We start from the raw sequence: 6,044 nt of genomic DNA on the forward strand, positions 1-6,044 counted from the left end.
GAATCTAACAGTCAGGAAGAGTATTGCCTTTAGAGGAGGAAAGAAGGGTGGCAGGGTTATTATAATGAGAAAGTTACATAAAGGGTGGTTAGCAAGAGATGAGACCGCTGGATGAAAGGTGTTGAATATGATGAGACTCCTGGAGAGCTTCCACTGCATGGGGTACAAAGATGGTTAGAGAGGATTCCATGGCTATTTCTCTAGCAGCCTTAACTAAAAGGATAGTGGCAGGAATGGCTTGGAAGCAAGGGGGATATCCTGCACCACTGCTTCCCTGCAGAACTTAACAGTGTACTTAATAGCAGTACTTAACTGGTGACTCTAGTACTCTATGGGGCAGTAGTCATCCCCATGTTTTGGGGTAAGTTTGCCAAGAGTGCCTCCATCCTTCTCATATATGAAGAGGGAAAAGGGAAGTTGATAATTACCATGTCCAAGGGCAGGGGTATTTATCAAGCTTTTGTGTGTGTGTGTGTGTGTGTGTGTGTGTGTATCAAAAGCTAGGTCATCTTGATCTTTTCAAGCAAGAGGGTTCGGTTTGGTGTTCTTTAGTAATCCACATAAAGGCTGGGCCATGAGAGAAAAGTTCAGAATTTGGTTCTGCGCCTACCCAGCCAATCTGAGAAAACCTTGCAGTTGGCATTTTGTTTGGATTTTGGGAAGTTCGGGATGCCATGAAGCCCATCTGCATTTTGTTCAGCTCTTGTCCTGAAATCAGGCCCCAAATAACAAACTTGGGTTTGAACAAAACTGCTGTTTCTCCTTAGAAACTTTGTCCCTTAGAGGCTAACAGTTTTAATAGGTGTGCTGTCTTCCTGTGAAGAGACCTGGGAAGCAGAGGAGAGAAGCAGATTGTCTACACATGGTCATAAAGTACAGCTTCTGGGGAAATTTTATTTCATCTAAATCAGCTTTTAAGGTTTGTGGGAAGTAAGAAGGATTTTCAGTAAAACCCTGGAACATTACCGTCCAGGTGTATTGTCATCATTCCCAAATAGAGGCAGAGATATTATCTTTATCCTCTGGGATGCTAAGGAAGGCACTACATGAACCAATCATAGTGAAAAATTTGGAAATGTGGAGCTTAATTTCCTTCCTCTTGGGTGTGGGTCAGATACAGTAACTTGCTGCTAACAAATAGAATCAGAAGGAAATGACAGTAAGTGACTTGGGAGGCTATGTCCTAAAAGGAAAGGTGGCTTGCTCTTGCTGGCTTTCTTCAGAGTGGGTGACAGAACCACCATGCAAAGTCACTCCTGATTTTCTCATCCACAGAAAATCAGAAACACTGTTCTTTTAAGCCACAAAATTTGGGGTTAATTCATTACATAGCAGTATATTATTGGAGTTCTCTGGGTTTCTTGGATCTATGCCTTGATGCTTTCATTATTTTTGAAATTTTCTTCATCATCTTTTGAAATATTTCTTCTGCCCAGTCTCTTTCTATCATTCTTTAGGGATCCCAAGATTCCGGTACATGTGTATTAGACTGTGTGGTGTTGCCCTAAAGTGGTTAGATGCTCTATTTTCAGTTTTAAACACTTACCAAATCAGCCTCTTCATACCCTCCCTTAAGACACCAATCCAAACAGCTGAGCAGCAACCCCTTTTTTTAGGGACTGCACAGGGATGTGCCTCTAAGCTCTTACGTTTTAATAATTCCAAACTCTTCCCTTTGTTCCCACAGCCCTGGAGGGGTTAGTTGCTTCCTGAATTTTCTATCACTGTGATATATCATCGTTTTTTTTTTGTTGTTGTCTTTTCAGTTAATTAACAACTTATCATAATTAACAGTTTCTCTGTTCAAATAACAGGTATGTTTTCTTAACCTTGAGTGAATCAGAAATCAGTAAGGGGGATCCCAGTAAAGAAATCCTCAAAGCTGGATTTCTTTTTTTTCTTCCTTTTTAAGGCTGGAAGTTCCAGGGCTAGGGGTCAATTGGAGTCACAGCTGAGGCCCCACCCCAGCAACACGAGATCCCAGCTATCTCTGCTCCTTACCCTGCAGCTTGCAGCAGCTCAAGAGCCTTAACCTGATGAGTGAGGCCAGGGATGGAGCCCCCATGCCCATGGAGACAGTGTCAGGATTTTTAACCCGCTGAACCACAACTGGAACTCCAAAGCTGGAATTTTGAGTGGTTCGTGTCCTTGGACTTGATTACAGTGCTGAGTTCCTTGCTAACAGAAAGTGAAATGATGTGATCCATTGCACAACATGGCAATGCAATTGGTCATTATTATTCCAACTTCTTTGATCATGGAACTTTTGTTGAAAGAAGCATCTTATAGGGCTATTTTTCAGCAGAGCAAACTTTGGAAAATATTGACTTCATCATGCTTCTCTATCCCATATAGCTTCCCTAAACACATTCAGCATGTTCAAGTTGCTGCTTATGTTTAACCTAAATTGAGAATTTGTACTCATCACTTGAGCCTCAAAAATCCATGTTTCACATTAAGTATTTAGAGCTTTTCCTGACACTGAATCCAAACACCTCCCCAAAGGAAATAATTGGGTGTATTGCTTTATACATACCTTTAGTATGATCATTTTCACAATATGTCATAGTTGTTTGTTTATACCTATGAGCACTGGAGGTTTCTGAAAGATTGTCCTTGCATGATTCATCTTTGTGCCTTCAAGGCTGGTCAGTGTCTGGCATATAGTAGGTACAGTTAATTTGTATGGTATCATTCATGAGAATGGTTATGGATGCTAGCTGTATTTATTAATAAAGGAAAAATTTGAGCACTTTAAATTTACTGTTTCAGAGGATGATAAACAGACATGCTTCATTATTTGAAATGAATTGTTTATAGAATTCTTACAATCTGTTACAATTTCTCAAGTATAGAAACATTTCTTTTCTTTTTTCCATTTACAAGTCTGTTCACCTTGCAAATAAATTCAGCTCAACAAGCATATACTAAGCTATTACTCTGTGGCAGAAACTATGCTAAGCCTTAAGTATACCAACATGATACATATAAATGCTCAAAGGGAAGACAGATTTGTAGTCAAGTAAATTTCAGTATCAATGTGGTAAGTACAATAATGGAAACATACAAGTTGTAGGAATTGTGTAACAGAGAAGAGAAACTTTTTATGATGAGGAGTACAAGGAAAGAGGGTTTTGTTTGTTTGTTTGTTTGTTTTTTGCATTTTAGGGCCAAATGTGGCATATGGAAGTTCCCAGACTAGGGGTCAAATGAGAGCTGCAGCTGCTGTCCTACGCCACAGCCACAGCAACGTGGGATCTGAGCTGCATCTGAGACCTACACCACAGCAATGCTGGATTTCCAACCTACTGAGTGAGGGAGGGTGGGGATCGAACCCGAATCCTCCTGGATACTAGTCAGATTTCTGCTGAACCAGAATGGGAACTCCCAGAGATTTCTGTACTAGAGTTTTTGAAGGAGGAATAGGAGTTTTTCAATCAGAAAGAAGCAAGCGCATAAATAAAATGGAGGCAAAAAACAGTAAAGCTTTGAAGAAGTAAAACCAGTTTCAGGAGCATTAAGCACCAGATGGTTTGTGGTGGAAAACACGGCTGGAAATTTAGCCCAAGGCCAGATGATAAGAGCCTTAGACACCTTTCTAAGGAACTTGAACTTACCCATAATGTGATGGGGAGCCAGAGAAGGCAAATAGCATTTTCCTTTTCTACATTAGGAAAAATGTATATTGTACCATCTGTTGAGCATGTGTAATATCTCAGGCACTTTGCGAGGTACTGGTTTATTAGAGGTGTACCTTTAAAGCTCTTCATAAAGGCGGGTAGCCTAGATTTCATTTATAGTTTCTATCCTCCTGAATGATTTTTGGCATGAACTGTCAGGACAGTATTGTCAAGGTCAACAGTTTCAATCAGTTCTGCCAGGTAGGCAGCAGATTTTCAGCAACTCATTTTATAATCTGTAATTATTTTTGTAAAGGGTAAATTATTTCCTTGCTCTCTCTCTAAATCTTAGCTTTCATATTTTTGTTACACATCATTATCTATTTATTTCTATTTAAAGTTAGATGAAGGAAATCCACATCTTTGCAGCCTACAAATACTTCCATTTAATTTAATTTAATTTAATCTTATTTTTATTTTTACCATTGCACCTGTGGCCTATGGAAATTCCTGGGCTAGAGGTTGAACTGGAGCTGCAGCTTCAGGCCTATGCCACAGCCAAGGCCAACACTGGATCCGAGCCACATCTGCGACCTACACTGTACCTTGCAGCAAAGCCAGATTCAAAACCCACTGAATGAGGAGAGGGATTGAATTTGCATCATCATGAAGACTATATCAGGTTCTTAACCTGCTGAGCTATAATGGGAACTCCCCAAATATATATATATTTAAAATATATAGAAGAAAAAAAGAAAAGTATCCAAAATGAAGGTAATAGTCATCAGGAAGAAGTAAGAAAAGTCCCTGGAAAGAAGAAGTAATGCACAGAAGTTAAATTATAAGTATTAGTTACATAAGCAGTATATAAGTGGAAGTCTGCATATTGAAACAGAGAATCTCATTGAGAATTTATATACAGATCAAATGGCCATCAGTTAATTCTCTATTAGAGGTTTAAGGGGAACAGTAAAACTTGAAATTTCAAAATTGGTGATGGCAAAGAAAAGAATGAGTAGTATCTTATTAAAGGTGGTATTCTTATAAAGATGGCAAGTTCCCAAGTGTGTTTCATACCAGGGTCTGAATATCTGAAAAACAAACAAACCAACCCTTTATACCTAGAAGAAAACAAATTATCTGAAACTGGCTGGTAATATGTTATAAAGCAAAAACTTCCAGTTACCCCATTAGAATTATTCTCTAACAAGAGAACTAGAGGCCAGGAAAATACCTTAACATTGCAAAGACTCTTGGATTTAGGTTAACACGGGGAAGAGTAGCTTGAATGGGAAGAAGGTTGCTCAATTTGGGATTAGATATTGTGAAATCTGTTTCTGGATGTCTCTAGGCATAGGCTGGATTATAAACTCTATATCTTGCTGTGAACAAGGGAGCGGACGAGATTACTTAAGATCCTGTCAAGCCTGCTGATCCTTGGAAATGAAAGCCTAATTAAGAGGCTCCCTAGGGACAGGTCAAAGGCATTCTTTTATCTCTACTGCCCCTAATCCAAGTTCCTTGATGGCTTATTCCTCCCCTTTCATTCAGCCTACTCTAAAACTGAAGAATACACATTGTGCAAGTTTCCAACTCTGCTTCTCCTACTGTAAACGCATTAGACAATTAGAATTAAGAATTTTAAATCTTTCATCCCTCATATCTAAACATGATGTTTATTTTTCAAGTGGTTTTGAATAGAGTTTAACATTAAGCATTCGTCTAAACTTTTTTTTTTTTTCAATTGGACAACAAAATTTTCAATGCTTGACCCCGGAATACTACAGAGCCCTTCAGATATCTTTTAATACAGTTATCTGGATAAATAATAACTTGTTGAATTTTAATTCGGATTTATCTTTATTTTCAAAGATGGTGTTCACGCGATTACTTATTTGGGTTAAATTCCTGTTGGAATCATGTTGACATTGTTTTCTTTGAAACAGTTTTAGATGAGTGTGTATACCATATCACTCAGAGAACAGCAACTATGCAAGTTTTAAAACTTGACAGAATTATTTTGCAGATTTAAAGTAGTATTCCCTTGATAGTAAATGAGGCATAAAAGAGGGGTATTTTGGGGGGGGGTGGTTATATCCTCCTCTTTCTCTCATGAAAAAAAAGTGATGTTAAATTGTGTATAGACGAAAATGTTCTACCCAATTATGACAATTCTGTGTGTTTTCAGTGTTTAGAAATATGTGTGGATCCACTGCGTCCCTGACCAGCGATCTTTCTAAAGTGCCGTGGTAAAATCTCAACTTTAATTTGGTACTAAAACTCTAACATTTAACTACAAGTTTTCTCTTAGCAACACTCATAATCAACATCTAAGCGTCAAGCTAAACTTCAAGAAGCTAACTCTCATTAGATAACGACTCCAAATCACCATCTCAAATATTGCAGCAAGCCAAGCCCAGGTTG

This window comes from Sus scrofa, chromosome 7, assembly GCF_054392235.1.
Source record: "Sus scrofa isolate SSC_HxYL_T2T_F1_AM1 chromosome 7, Sscrofa_HxYL_maternal_Yorkshire_Landrace_v2.0, whole genome shotgun sequence".
NCBI classification, from domain to species: Eukaryota; Metazoa; Chordata; class Mammalia; order Artiodactyla; family Suidae; genus Sus; species Sus scrofa.